Source organism: Sapajus apella, unplaced genomic scaffold (genome assembly GCF_009761245.1).
Source record: "Sapajus apella isolate SASKATOON/1434 unplaced genomic scaffold, GSC_monkey_1.0 scaffold22, whole genome shotgun sequence".
NCBI classification, from domain to species: domain Eukaryota; kingdom Metazoa; phylum Chordata; class Mammalia; order Primates; family Cebidae; genus Sapajus; species Sapajus apella.
The window spans coordinates 29,112,807-29,125,726 of NW_022436962.1; the positions used below are offsets into that span (position 1 = coordinate 29,112,807).

The window sequence follows — 12,920 nt, forward strand, 5'->3', positions numbered from 1 at the left end:
GTTTTATTATTAATGGATACATTTTCTGATGTTTCAAAATCATGTTGAAATAAACAATCGAATTGATATCATCCACTCCCTACAAATGAGTGCTCTCTCCAAATTCAGTGAGCACTTTTAATATTTTCATCTAAGTTGCTGATAAAGAACAATCCTTAGGTATCCTTAGGTAGATAGGGAACCACTGATAATCACTGCTGAGGAATTTGCAAAAGGCTAATAGTATTGCCAGTATATCAGCTCCTTGCTTAGACTATGGTGTAACACAGGATCAACTGCTTTATTTATCTTCACATGGGCTGGTTCACTTGCCCCACCCTCCACCCTCCACCCTCCACCACCTACCACCATATATCCTGTCCCTTTAGCACAAAAGGAAATAACATTGGTCTGGCATAATCCTCTTTTTACCAAGCCATGCCTTGGCATCAAACATGTAAGGAAATTAGACCATTTTCTCTGAGTCATAGCTGAGGCCCTCTGAGCAAATCCAGCGTAGTTTCTGAGCAGCATTCAATAAGTGGAACAGGGGACAGGCTGCGTCACCTGGTGCCCGGAAACACGCACAAGGTCAGTATGTTTTTATTAGTATTTATTAGTAGAAGTGGCAAGAATGACTTGAGATCTGAGGTCAGCAGAGTCTGAGAACAGCAGATCAGAGGATAGTCACCCTGGGTAGAATCTCACCTCCTTCTGCAATCCTGCTGAGCAGTCTGCTGGCTCAGAAGCAGCCAAGGGAAGCTCTCAATTTTTTAATTTAAAACAGAAATGTAGGCCGGGCGCGGTGGCTCAAGCCTGTAATCCCAGCACTTTGGGAGGCCGAGGCGGGTGGATCACGAGGTCAAGAGATCGAGACCATCCTGGTCAAAATGGTGAAACCCCGTCTCTACTAAAAATACAAAAAAAAAAAATTAGCTGGGCATAGTGGTGCGTGCCTGTAGTCCCAGCTACTCAGGAGGCTGAGGCAGGAGAATTGCCTGAACCCAGGAGGCGGAGGTTGCGGTGAGCCGAGATTGCGCCATTGCACTCCAGCCTGGGTAATATGAGTGAAACTCCGTCTCAAAAAAAAAAAAAAAAACAAAAACAAAAACAGAAATGTAATCAGCAAGCAAAGACACCTACATACTCTATAACAAGAAAACATACATTGCTCTGTGTTAGGCCTGGTAGAAGGTCTGATAATTCTTCCAATCTGCTTTAACCTGTCCTGATAATTGACTTTTTGGATGAAATCCCTGCCATTTTCACAGGACTCCCTGAGGAATTATTTTCACCCACAAGAAACACCTCCTTTCAAGAAATAAGCCTCATTCTTCCTTCTCCAGTTTTGACTTGACTGTAACATACATACAATTTGTTTAGGGTCAAATGTCTGCTAGTTGCATATTGAATTCCTTTTCAGTGTCAGAATCATTGTTTTAACGGTAACCAGCTAGACGTCATAGTCTCTCTCTTTCTCTGTGTGTGTAGATTATTCTCTGAATACAAGTATTCCTCATCCTGTAGCAAAGGGAAAAATGTCTGCCAAATTTAGGCATTAGAAAATAAAGAAAGCAGCCTGGGCAACATGATGAAATCCTGTCTCTACTAAAAATACAAAAACTAGCAGGGCATGGTGGCACACGCCTGTAGTCCCAGCTACTCCGGAAGCTGAGGTGGGAGGATCACTTGAGCCTGGGAGATCAAGGCTTCAGTGAGCTACGATCATGCCACTGCATTCCAGCCTGGGCAACAGAGTGAGACTATTTCAAAACAAAAATTTTTTAAATGAGGGGAAAGTGGTGATAATGAAATGCAAAGGGTATTTTGAAATGCAAAGGCTCAGAGAAGAATATCCTTTTTTTTTTTTTTTTTTTTTTTGAGACGGAGTTTCGCTCTTGTTATCCAGGCTGGAGTGCAATGGCGCGATCTCGGCTCACCGCAACCTCCGCCTCCTGGGTTCAGGCAATTCTCCTGCCTCAGCCTCCTGAGTAGCTGGGATCACAGGCATGCGCCACCATGCCCAGCTAATTTTCTGTATTTTTAGTAGAGACGGGGTTTCACCATGTTGACCAGGATGGTCTCGATCTCTTGACCTCGTGATCCACCCGCCTCAGCCTCCCAAAGTGCTGGGATTACAGGCATGAGCCACTGCGCCCGGCTCAGAGAAGAATATCTTATCCATCTTGGAGGGGTTAGGGAAGACCTTTGGATAATGCTGGCATAAAATCCAACTTATTACTTGGTATGAAGCAAATCTAGAATTCAGACAGCAAATGAAACCAAATTACATCTCAGAAAACTAAGTGATAGGCCTATAAATGTTCAGCCAACATATGGAAGAGATGTATATTATACCCTTGACCAAATATACCCAATCTTCAGTAGGCAGCTTGTTGCTGTGAGCACATTGGTATAAAAGGTGGTATGAAAATGTTGGTTTGTGGAAGTTGTTATGTCCTTAGGAAATGTTTTGAGGATTACAGGTCCACTTTCTCTGCCCTGGCTTATTAACTATTTTCATAACAGATCTTCAGAGGAACCAATACACTAGCGACTCAGCTATTGCTAAGAGATGATCTCTAAAGTCAGAAAAGTTGAACATGGACTCAGGGACTCTCCTGATAGAATTGTATCCAGAATCTTTCATTTCTAAAAATGCCTGAAAGAGTGACATTAGCCATCCGTATCCACATGTATACAAGCCACAGTGCTGATCTACTTAGGCCAGCTGCTTCCTACCAATACAGAGCTTCCAGTCAAAATAAGATGAACTCATCTGACCCACAGAGAAGAATTCAGTTAATTTAAAATAAGACAATTAAGGCAATTCCCACGGAATAAACTAACTTGGGCTTTTAACTAATCTTGGGTAAAACTTGGAGGCCAAGTTGATTTAGATGGCAAGCTACACATTTATATGCTTATTTGGAGTCTGGGTCTCTTACATTCATAGGAAGGGTCCCTAATACTTTCTTAATGAAAAGTTCTTCTTCCGTTTTTCTGATTTTTGTCATTGCCAAGTCCCCAGAAGGGAGAAATGTGTCTTATTTTTTGTATCCCTGGTATGTAACGCTTAGAAAATAGAAGAAATTTAATAAATGTTTATTGAATGCATTTTTAAAACCCCAAATTTGGAGACAAGATGAAAGGAGAGAGAGGAAATAATCCAATCTGTTTGGGTGGTGAATCATGTACCCCTGGCCTGGCTCCAACCATCTTAAAACCCAGAACATAAGTACAAGTAATAATCCCTGTTCAGAATGTCAGTATTTAACATTGTATTTATTTGCGAGGTAGGGTCTCCATTTGTTTCTGTTTCTCTCAATGTTGTGTAGCTCTGTTTGTCTGCCCTTTAACATGTTTGTCCACCCTGATGGAAAGCTTAGATGGAGTGGAAATGATGCCTATTTTAATGGCTTCATGGCACTCAAGTGGGTACTTAAAGACGTTGTTTTGAATGGAGCCTTTGGGAGACCCTAATGAGTGACACCATTCTAAATGAACTGAAATACCAAAAGAACAGGCTCTCTCTTTGGAAGAAGAATACTGAATGACATCACTGTTTCTTCAAAGCACAACACCATCATTTAGAAAACATTCCTCGTTACTTTGGAAGTCTTTCCTCTATGCTCCAGTGCCCATTTCTCTGAAGGGGGATGTTCGGGGTTAGCAGAGGGAGGCAAGGAAGAAATGGAGGAGCCATTGCTTTGTTGCTTCTTCTTGGAGTCATGACACTGTCACACATTTTCAGTATATAAATCGCCATCCTTATACAAACTTTCACCCTCCACTTCCAACAAACATCCTGGCAGTGGCACTCCAGCTGCGGCATCTAGGGAATCTTCAGTTCAGTCAGGCTTCTGTCCTCCTGTAAGCCAGCATCACTGAAAGATGGAATCAGAGCTGTGAGGAACTTTTTTTTTTTTTAATTTTTTTATTTTTAGAGACAGGGTCTTACTCTGTTGCCCAGGCTGGAGTGCAGTAGTGTGATCATAGATTATAGCGGCCTCAAATTCCTGGGCTCAAGTGATTCTCCTACAGGAATCAAGTGATTCCTGAGTAGTTGGAACTATAGGTGCACACCTCCACAGTCAGCTAACTTTATTTTTAAAAATTTTTTTATAGAGACAGGGTCTCACTATGTTGCTCAGGTTGGTCTTGAACTCCTGGCCTCAAGAAATCCTCCCATCTCGGCCTCCCAAAATGCTGGGATTACAGCACCTGGGAGAAACCTTAGAAAGCACTTGTTAAACATACAATTCCCAAGGGCCCTCTCCCAGAAATACTGATCCAATGGGTCTGGAGTAGGGACAAGAACTACAGGAGATGCTTGTCATTAGGTAAGTTCCAGAATCACTGATTTCATTTCCAGCCATTTAATTTTGTAGATGATGAGATTGAAGCTAGAAAGATGTCATGATTTTGCCAAGGTCACACAGCAAAATCTATGTTCAAGCCTAAGCTAGACCACCAGGGGCCATTTTTTTCACTGCATCCCTCAAAGATGCTACCTTAATATCTCAATTAATTAATCTCCTGTAAATGAAGTTTTTTTCTTTTTTTTAAGAAAATAAGCAATTTGGTCATGTTGATCTTTAGGAAGCACATGTAGCTGTGCTGACATGTCATCTTGTGTGGTTTATTCCCACATGAGTGACTGAATTAGAAAAAATATCTGCATGGGTATCATCTGCTTCCAGAATGTATACAATTAAAGGTAATAAAGGCCAGTGCCACATGAGTGGAGGGATTGGCAGAAAGAAAAAGACAGTAGAAAAAGTAGTAGACCAGGCTCATGGCTCACACCTGTAATCCCAGCACTTTGGGAGGCTGAGGTGGGCAGATCACTTGAGGCCAGCAGTTCAAGACCAGCCTGGCTGACATGGCAAAACCCTATCTCTACTAAAAATACAATAAATAGCCAACTGTGGTGGCTCATGCCTGTAATCTCAGCTACTCGGGAAGCTGAGGCAAGAGAATTGATTGAACCCAGGAGGTGAAGGCTGCAGTGAGCCAAGATTGTGCCATTGCACTCCAGCCTGGGCGAAAAAGCAAAAAAAGAAAAATAAAAAAGTATAAAGAAGCATGCTATCTCCTTGCTCAGCTCTGTCCTGCACTGTTTGCAGAGTTACCTTCCTTTTGAGAAGCTGATTGTCTTTCACAGGCTCCTTTTTGCCTCTAAGGGAAAAGCTCGGATTTCTTAACAGGGCATGCAAGGTCCTCCAGGGGAGGTTTGCCTACCATTTTGCCTAATCCCTCACCACTCCCCCAGCCAACCCACCCTCTTGCCAAATCAATTTACTACTGTCTGAACACTCCAGGCTTTCCTCTGGTTTTGTGCCTTCACATGCACTGTTCCCTGAACCTCGAATTCCCCCACCTTCTTTTTCTTCTTCTTTTGTTTTCTCTTTTTTCTTTTCTCTCTTCTCTCTTCTCTTTTCTTTCTTTGAGCTGGGTCTCATTCTGTCACCCAGGCTGGAGTGCAGTGGTGTGATCTCGACTCAACTGCAGCCCCAACCTCCTAAGCTCAAGTAATCCTCCCACCTCAGCCCTCTGCATAGCTGGGACTACAGGTGTGCACCACCATGCCAGGGTAATTTTTGTATTTTCTGTAGAGATGGTGTTTTGCCACGTTGCCCAGGCGGGATTTCTCTTTCATTGTGTAGCAAACTTCTACTTGTCCATCATATTTTAGTTTAAATACCCCTCCTCTAAAGAGTCCTCTCTAACACCTGGGGCATTTTTCTCAGCTCCTGGAGTGCTGTGTTTGAGTTTCAGTTGATCTGTTTCTGTGTGTGGCTTCTTCACTTCACTGTGAGTCAAGGTGCTTAAGGGCAGTATTTTGTTTTCTCTAGCCTGGCATCTACTCGTGTAGCAAAAGAAGCTGGAGGAACACGATACTAAAGTGATACTAAAACCAGTATTTTTAATTATATATATTTTTTATTAGTCTTAATTGGGATGTAATTCATATACTACACAATTCACCCATTTAAAGTATACAGTTCAGGCTGGGGATGGTGACTTATGCATGTAATACCAGCACTTTGGGAGACAGATGGATCACTTGAGGTCAGGAGTTCGAGACCAGCCTGGCCAACATGGTGAAACCCCATCTCTACTAAAAATACAAAAATTAGCCAGGTGTGGTGGCATGTGCGTATAATCTCAGCTACTCAGGAGGCTGAGGCATGAGAACTGCTTGAACCCGGAAAGGGGAGGTTGCAGTGAGCCGAGATTGCACCACTGTACTCCAGCCTAGGGGATGGAGCAAGATTCTGTCTCCAAAAATAAATAAATAATAAACAAATAAACAATTCAATGGTTTTTAGTAAGTTCACAGAGTTATCACCCACTATCACTATCTAAGTTTAGAACTTTTTGTACCCCGCAGAAAGAAACTTCATACCCTTTAGCTACCACATCCTCAAGACCCCATTATTCCCCATTCAGCCCTAGGCAACCAGTAATCTACTTTCTCTCTAGGTTGCCTGTCTTGAAGATTTCATATAAATGGAATCATAAATATATGGCCTTTTGTGACTGGCTTCTTTCACTTCACGTAGTGTTTTCAAGACTCATCCACATTGTAGCATTTGTCAACATTACATTCATTTTTTTGCCCAAATATTATTTCATTGTATGGGTATCCCATATTTTCTTTATTCATTCATCAGCTGATGACCATTTGAGTTGTTTCTAATTTTTGGTTATTAAGAATAATGCTGCTTTGAACATTCATGTACAAGTTTTTGTGTAGACATGTGTTTTTATTTCTCTTGGGTAGAACTGCTAGCCATGGAATTGCTGGGTTAACCTTTTCCAAAGCAGCTGCTCCATTTTACATTCCCGCCAGCAACATTTGAGGGTTCCAATTTCTTCACATCCTCACTGACACGTGTTAGAATCCATCTATTTGATTACAGCCATTCTGGTGGATATCTCATTTTTATTTTCATCTCTCTAATGACTCATAATTTTTAGCATCTTTTCATGTGCTTATCAGCTATTTGTATATTTTATTTAGAGAAATGTCTGTTTGAATCCTTAGCCCATTTTCAAATTGAGTTATAGGTCTTTTTATTGTTGAGTTGTAAGAGTTCTTTCTTATATTTTGGGATTTTTCTTTTCTTTTCTTTTTTTTCCCGAGATGGAGTCTCCTCTGTCATCCAGGCTGGAGTGCAGTGTTGTGATCTCTGACTCCTGGGTTCAAGCAATTCTCTTGCCTCAGCCTCCCTAGTAGCTGGGTCTACAGGCTAATGTCACCACACCCAACTAATTGTTGTAGTTTTAGTAGAGACAGGGTTTGCCATGTTGGCCAGGCTGGTCTAGAACTCGTGACCTCAGGTGCTCCGCCCACCTTGGCCTCCCAAAGTTCTGGGATTACAGGTGTGAGCCACGTCTGTTATTTTGAATATAAACTTCTTATTGGATATGTGATTTGCAAAAATTTTCTCCCATTCTGTGGGTTATCTTTTCACTCTACATTTGTCCCTTGAAGCACAAAACTTTTTAATTTTAATGAAGTTCAATTTTTCTATTTTTTTCTGTCATTTGTGCTTTGGTATCACACATAAGAAAGCACTGCCTAACCCAAGGTCATAAAGATTTACCACTATGCATTCTTCTAAGAGTTATAAACTGTTAGCTCTTACATTTAGGTCTATGATTGATTTTGAGTTAATTTTTGTGAATGGTTTGATGTAGGGATCCAATTTTATTCCTGTGCCCATGAATATTCAGTTATCTCAGCACCATTTGTTGAAAATAATATTATTTCCCCATTAAATTGTTTCCTCCCCTCACAAAATCAATTGACCATAAACATGAGGTATGTGGACCCACCATTTTTTAAATTAAGCTATATCCTATTCTTCTGCCACTACTAATTAAAACCTTTTTATCTTTAATTATGGATTCAAAGATTTTGTGCCAATAATTAAGTTGGAGGCAATGAAATTTGAAGCACAAAGTGTCCCTAAAATTAAAGTAACCTCAAGGACCTGAGAGAAACTCTCAGAGGGTACAAGGCAATGGGCTTCCACTGCCGAAGGCCTGTGCTTGGACACTGTTGAGGTTAGGGAATCACAGGTCACCCATTCTTTGGAGCTGGCTGCCCCTGCTCAGCAGACTTTCTCTCTCCAGGGAGTCCCACTGAAACCTTTCTTTCTTCTTCTGCTTCAAAACAAACCCCACCCCATCCAAATCTTATTCTCTCCCTTATCCCAAAATTCATATTTTGAGTTTCTTAGTATATGAGGTGGTTTTCAGTAGGGTGTAATTCATTTTTTCAACACATATTTATTGCACATCTGCTCTGTTCTTGATTTTGTTCTTGGCTCGGGAATACAGAAACAAAACAGAAAATGCTTTGCTCTCAAAGAATGTACATTTTATTAGCACAAATTAGCAAAAAAACTAAAACAAACAAGAAACCTCAAGTAATGTAATAAGTAAATAAATTCCAGATAGTGATTAATGCCCTAACAAAAATAAAAAGGGATAGCAGAATTGCAAGTGAAAGAGGGGTCCTATTTTAGGTAGGCTTATTAAGGGAGCTTTGCCAAGAGGGTGGTTGGTATTTGAAAACTGAGAAGTGAGCCATGCGAAGATCAGAGAGGAGAGTAATCCAGGCAGAGGTAGCAGCAAGTACAAAGGCTCCAAGGAGGGTATGCGGAGTGGCAAGAAAACAAATGTGGCTGGAGCGGAGTGAATGAGGGAGAAAGGGGAAAAGGGGTTATGGTAAAAGAAGAAGCCGAAGGCAAGATCATGCAGAACTTTGTAGACATGGATTAGGAGTTTAGATTTTGTTCTAAATGTGAGAAAAAGCCCTTGAAGAATTCTAAGCAAGGGAGTGATATGATCTGATTTCCACTTTAAAGAGAGTACTCTGAGAGAAGAAAACAGATTAAAATCGTTGTGATTTTGAATTAGGCAAAAATGTCTTAGATATAATACATAAAAGCTTGATCCATAAAAGAAAAAATGTAAAAATTGTATTTCATAAAAATTAAGAATTTCTCTTTTCTTTCTGAGAAACATTATTTAGAGGATTAAAAGACCAGGCACCATCGGTCAGGCATGTAAGGAGCTTGGAAGTCGTCACTCCATCCAAACAAGTAAAAAGCTGAACAAACTGAAAAATGAATGAAATTAAAAAACCAATGAGAAGGAACCAGTATGAGGAGGGACAACTTAAAATGTAATTGACAAATTGCTGGAGGCTTAGTGTGGACAAGTTTCTGAGTCAAAAACTCCAGGGGATACGGTCAATGGGGTGTGGGACACTTTTGTGAGTTTTACCTCCAGGAGCTTGATGAGATTCTCACAGTGAATACTGGACAAAAATTCCCTCATTCTTCTGGCAGGGGTAGGAAAAAATGAATCATTTTGAAATACACCAAAGCATGCTGTACTTCTTAGCAAGGGCTGCCTTCAGGACCTTGATAAGGACCCCTAACCTGCTGGGGTTTAATCAGAATTGTCCTGGGGGGAGGGAAATACTCAACTTCAGCCCACTCTAACCATTCTGTCCAACTAAAGCAGGGAAGAAAACACTAACAAACACTTGTAAAGTTCACAGTCAGTCCATGGGCACAGGCTCACCTAAACACCTAATCTTAGGACTACAGATGAGTAAGTAGTCCCCTACTATTTATGGGGAACTTCCTTTTCCCTCACACCTTAGGACTACATCACTAACGGTCTATTTATCACAGTTCCTTTTACACGGCACATCATGTCTAGCTATCAAGATAAAATTATAAGGCCACGCCTGTAATCTCAGCACCTCAGGAGGCCAAGGCGGACAGACCACTTGAGCTCAGGAGTTCGAGACCAGCCTGGCCAACATGGTGAAATCCCATCTCTACTAAAAATACAAAAAATTAGCCAGATGTAATGGCTCATGCCTGTAGTCCCAGTTATTTGAGAGGCTGAGGCAGAAGAATCGCTTGAACTTGGGAGGTGGAAATTGCAGTGAGCCTAGATCGTGCCACTGTATTCCTGCCTGGGAAACAGAGAGAGACTCCATCTCCAAAAAAAAAAAAAAAGATAAAATTACAAGGCATACTAAAAAAGCATAGTTTGAAGAAACAGAGCAAGCATCAGAACCAGACAGATATAGCAGAGATGTTGGAATTATCACAGTGAGAATTTAACACAAATATGATACATAGGCTAAGAACGCTAATGGATAAAGTAGATAGCATGCAAGGACAGATAGGAAATGTAAGCAGAGAGAGGGCAATATTAACAAAGAATTAAAAATAAATGTTGGGGATTAAAAAACCACTGTAACAGAAACGAAAAATGTCTTTGATAGGCTTATAGTAGACTGCATATGGCTGAGGAAAATCTCTGAGCTTGAGGTGATTTCAATACAGTTTTGAGTTTTCATCTCAAAACTGAAAAGCAAAGAGAAAAGACACTGGGAAAAGAAAGAACATTCAAGAACTGGGGGGCAACTAGAAAAGGTTTAATGTATGCATAATAAGAATACTAGAAGGATAACAAAAAGATATATTTGAAGCAATATTGACTGATAAATTTTTCCAAATTAATGTCAGACATCACAGATCCAGGAAACTCAGAGAACACCAATCAGGTTAAGTGCCAAAAAAACCAACACCTAGGCATACCACATTGAAACCTCAGAAAATCAAATATGAATTTTTAAATTTCAAACAAAGCCAGAAGAAATAAACACCCAACCTACATAGAAGCAAAGATAATAATTATATGACTTTTTCTCAGAAACCATAAAAGAAAAAAGAGAGTAAAGTGAAATATTTAAACTGTTGAGAGGAAAAAATCAAACTAGAATTCTGTCCCCTGTGAAATGATCCTTCAAAAGTGAAGAAAAAAAATAAAGATTTTTCATACAAATGAAAATTAAGGGAATTTGTTGCCAGTTGACCTGGTCTGCAAGAAATATTAAAAGAAGTTATTCAGTATGAAGGAAAATAGTATAAGTCAGAAGTTCAGGTCTGCAGAAAGAAAGCGCATCAAAGAAGAAATACATGAAGGTTAAATAAAAACTTTTATTTTTCTTATTTTTAATTGATCTAACAACTATTTGTCCAAAGAACAATATCAATAATGTATTCAAGTATAGATGTATGCGTGTGTATGTCTCTGTGTGTGTGTGTGTGTGTGTGTGTGTGTGTGTGTGTGTATGTGTTGATGCTTATATATAAATGAAATGAATGATAGCAATGATACAAAAAACAGGAAGAAGGAATTCGGATTATTTTGTTATAAACTACTCACATCATCCATGAAGCAGTGTACTTTGATTTGCAAGGGGATTTAGAGTAGTGATAAATTAATATTGCAAACTCTAGGGCAAACACTAAACAAGTAAAAAGTAGTATAACTGATATGCTAAGAAAGGAGAGAAAGTGAAATCATTTTATAAAATGCTCGATTGTAAACACAAAAGACAAAAGTAGGAACAGAGAAAAGGGCAACAAGCAGAAAACAGTAACTAATATGGCAAATCTTAATCCAACTATATCAATGATCACTTTGAAGATCAGTGATATAAATATACCAATTAAAAGACAGAGATGTCTGTGTGGGTCAAAAAACAAGATCCAACTATAGGATGTCTACAAGAAATCCACTTTAAATATAAAGACACATACAGATTAAAAGTAAATGGGTGACCAAATATTTAAGGAAGAAATTATACTAATTCTTTACAATCTTTGTCAGAAGACAGAAGCAGACGGAAGACTGTGAAGCTAGTATCACCCTAAACCAAAATCAGAAAAGACGTTACAAGAAAGCTGCAGACCAGTATCTCTCATGAACACAGATACAAAAATCCTTAACAAAATATTAGCGAATCAAATGTAGAAAAAGAATTATACACTATGACCAGGTGGAATTTAACTCAGTTGTGCAAAGATGATTCAACATTAAAAAAATCAACTAATGTGATCTATCATCTCAACCAGATAAAGAATAAAACTAACATTATCATATCAATAGATATAGAAAAAGCATTAGATGAAATCCAACACCCATTCATCCTTGACAGGGACTATTGAAAAAAAAAAAAAAAAAACCCCTACAGCTAACATCATACTCAATGATGAGAAAATAAAGCTTTCCCACTAAGATCAGGATCAATACAGATGTCCCCTCACCTACCATTGGTTCCCTTCCTTCCTTCCTTCCTTTTTTTCTTTCTTCTTTCTTTCTCTTTCTTTCTCTCTTTCTCTTTCTTTCTTTCTCTCTCTCTCTTTTTCTTTCCCTCCCTCCCTTCCTCCCTCCCTTCCTTCCTTCCTTCCTTTCTTCTTTTTTTTTTCACAGGGTCTTGTTCTGTCATCCAGGCAAAAGTGCAGTGGTGTGAACATGGTTCACTGGAGCTTCGACCTCCTGGACTCAAGTGATCCTTCCATCTCAGCCTGCTGAGTAGCTAGGACCACAGGTACGCAACACCATACCCAGCTAATTTTAAAAAGGGTTTTTTTGGAAAGATAGGTCTCCTATGCCCAGGCCAGTCTTGAACTCCTGGGCTCACATGATCATCCTGTCTCAGCCTCCCAAAATGCTGGAATTACAGGCATGAACTACTGCACCTAGCCATACTATTCGTTTTCAACATCATACTGGAAGTCCTAGCTAATGGAATAAGACAAGGAAAGCAAATTAAAAGTGGAGTGATAGGAAGGAAGAAATAAAACTGTCTTTGTGGTAAATGACATGATTGTCTATGTTGAAAATCTGAAAGAATTTCCCCCAAACTCTTGGGATTAGCCAGGTGTGGTGCCTCATGCCTGTAGTCCCAGCTACTTGGGAGGTTGAGGTGGGAGGATTACTTGAGCCCAGGAGCTTGAGGCCAGCCTGGGCAACACAATTAGACTTTACCTCTTAAAACAAACAAAAACTTGGGCCGGGCGCGGTGGCTCAAGCCTGTAATCCCAGCA

General features: G+C 39.9%; 1 long non-coding RNA gene across 1 annotated transcript in view; it reads right to left on the reverse strand.

Moving 5' to 3' along the window:
• Window positions 1-3,245: 3,245 nt before the first annotated feature.
• LOC116558623 overlaps window positions 3,246-12,920 on the reverse strand; it is a 13,140-nt gene continuing 3,465 nt past the window's right edge. The window contains exon 2 of the long non-coding RNA XR_004272098.1: window positions 3,246-3,866. This is a non-coding gene — a long non-coding RNA (uncharacterized LOC116558623). The remainder of the gene's footprint in view (window positions 3,867-12,920) is intronic.